Genomic DNA, 2642 nt, shown 5'->3' on the forward strand with positions numbered 1-2642 from the left:
CCCCCCGCCAAAACCCCACAGGAGTTCTCTGGTCACAGTGTACAATTACAGAGCCAAGAGGAGCGGCTTCGTGAGAGCCGCCAAGAGGGTCCTTCCAGCTCACCCTCCTCGGCATTTCCTGAGGATCAGAGACCAGCTCTGGGGGCTGTTTAATTGTCTGTGACTTCAGAGGAGCTTAAGAGAGAGGAGGAAGCGGCCCCGCCTCGGCCACTGGCTCCTGACCTCGGTGGCTGCTGCTGGGGCTTTCTCCAGCTGGGCGTCCCCGGGCAAGGGCTGTGATAAAGTTACTGTGGCTCCAGGGACCTCTGAAGTCAGATCCCTATGGCAGGCGTCAGGGCGGCCTCGACCACGTCTCTTCACCCTGGACAAGCGGTGATTGTGCAACGCGGTCTGCGGTCTGCGTCTGCGGAAGGGGTGCGGTGCAAACAGAGACTACTGCGGGCTTCCCGTGGGGCATACATTCCGCCCCCGCGACCCCCCAGGCCGGACCCCCTGAGGAGTCCAGGAAGCGCAACTCAACGACGGGCCGTTGTTCTCCTCCACCAGCCTCCTCTCCTTCCCACCTTCTTCCGGGAAATCCGCAACTTTCCTTTCGGGACCTGGACCCCAGCTGGAGTGGCCAGACCCAGAGCTCCTCTTCTCAGGATGGGGTGGCCAAGTGGTCCAAGGAAGCCAATCACAATGTCCCTGGCATCGGGCCACTGGGATTGGTCCAAGCAGAGCCAATCAGAGACCTTCCCTGGGAGTTTTTATTACGCCCCAGCTGGAAAGACCCTGTTGGCTGTAGGGCCGAGTCCCGGGACTGCAGTTGCCTGAAACCACGTGCCACTGTTTCCGTTCCCTGCGCGGTGGGGGGAGCCTGTATTCTGGAGGCAGCAAGGCCCCAAGGCCCCAACCTCTGAGTCACCCCGGGGCCTGGGAGTTTAGGAGTTTCCTACTTTGCTTAAACAAAACATCAGTCAAATCATGCTTGTCCTTGCCTCCAAGCTGCAGCGGCTCCCATCTCGCTCAGAGTAAAAGCCAGAGTTTGGACAATGGCCCGTGGCCCCATCCCATCTGGTCTCCATCTGGTTCTCTCCGGATTCCTTCTCCCCTCCTCAGCCAGCCTAGCCACACTGTCCTTGCTGGCCCTCATGCACACCACGCACTGCCCTTTCTCTGGGCCTTCGCCCTGGCTGGTGCCTCTGCCTGGAATTCCTGCCCCCTCCCCCATCGACGCTCACCTTCAAGTCTTGGCTCCGATATGAGCTCCTCTAAGCCCCTTGACTACCTTCACCCGTTCCACAGCCTGTCCCCACCCGTGGCCCTTCTGATGCCACTTCCCTGCCTCTGCTTTGTCTTTTCTTTCCATCGCTTATTTCACTCGATGACACACCATACAATTTATTTATTATCCTTACCGTCTAACATCTGGATTCCTAGCGCCAGGGTCTCAGTTTTGCTTGCTGATAAGCCACAAGCCGTTGGTCCCGTGCCTGACATATAGATCCAACTGTAAGGTATTGACTTGAATGAAGCTCCTTTGGTAGGAATTCCTTTCTCTAGAACCAAAAGAATCTAGACCAAGAGAAGTAAAAAGCTCCCGAATTGGGTTCTGCGTCCTGACTCCCGCATGCCTACTCCCTGGAAGGCCCCGGGGGAGCCTGGCCGCCTCTACTGACGGACACAGAGCGAGGGAAGAGGCCTATGTGTGTCTGCGTGCCACAGGCTGCCGGGCAGGCTGGGACCAGAACACTATAACCTGCCTCTGGTGCCCAGTCGGTTAGGTCTAGAAAGACGATGTGATTTTAAATTTAGTTACGTTACACACTGGCAGCGCAAAAATGTTCATCCAGCAGGGCAGAAACACAGCCGCTAACATTTATTGACAAGGATAAATGGTGAACACGAGAAGCTGCCCATCAGCGAGCCGGGCTGATTTGGAGTTTCATGCCAGGCTGCTTCCCAGGGCTCTCAAGCCCAGTCTGGCCCCTAAGCCCATTCCTGTGTTGGCCAAGATGGCCTTCAGGGATGGTGACATCCCGCGTAAGAACACAGTCGGACAGGGTGATTTGGCCGCAGGATTGCTGGTCAGTGTTCGCATACCCAACGCTTGCCTAATCACATGCTAGTGGATTTAAACCTCCTGAAGGAGATAAGACTCTTAGACCCATTTTAGAGGTATGAGGCCTGAGGCCCAGGTGGGTGATTGCACTGGCCCCGGGTCCCGCAACTGTGCGTGGACCCAGAGGCTGTGCTGTTCTAGCTGGGGGGCTGTATGGGGTAAGCACGCAGCAGCAAACTTTAATGGGTAACGTAGGGTTCTTCTGCTCTCAGTACGCCTCCCGGAGGCAGGAAACTCCCAGGGAGCTCTTCCCCTCCCAGGAGTGAGGAATCGCAAGGTTGCTCAGCTGGAAAGCCCAGGGGTGAAGAAAGATGGGGAGTCACCCAGGAGAACATTGTTCTGCCCTCAGAAGGTGGGTGTACGAAGCATACTAGGACACGGATGATGCTAAGAAGCCAAGTCACAAAAGGCCACACAGCATTTGATTCTATTTATAAGAAATGTCCAGAATGGGCAAATCCATGCGAATCGGTGCTTGCCAGGCTGTAGGTGGAGGGGGGAACGCGAGGGACCGTTTAAGGCCCATGGGGCTGGGGCT

This window comes from Enhydra lutris, unplaced genomic scaffold, assembly GCF_002288905.1.
Source record: "Enhydra lutris kenyoni isolate GAN:26980312 unplaced genomic scaffold, ASM228890v2 scaffoldscaffold13, whole genome shotgun sequence".
Classification (NCBI taxonomy): domain Eukaryota; kingdom Metazoa; phylum Chordata; class Mammalia; order Carnivora; family Mustelidae; genus Enhydra; species Enhydra lutris.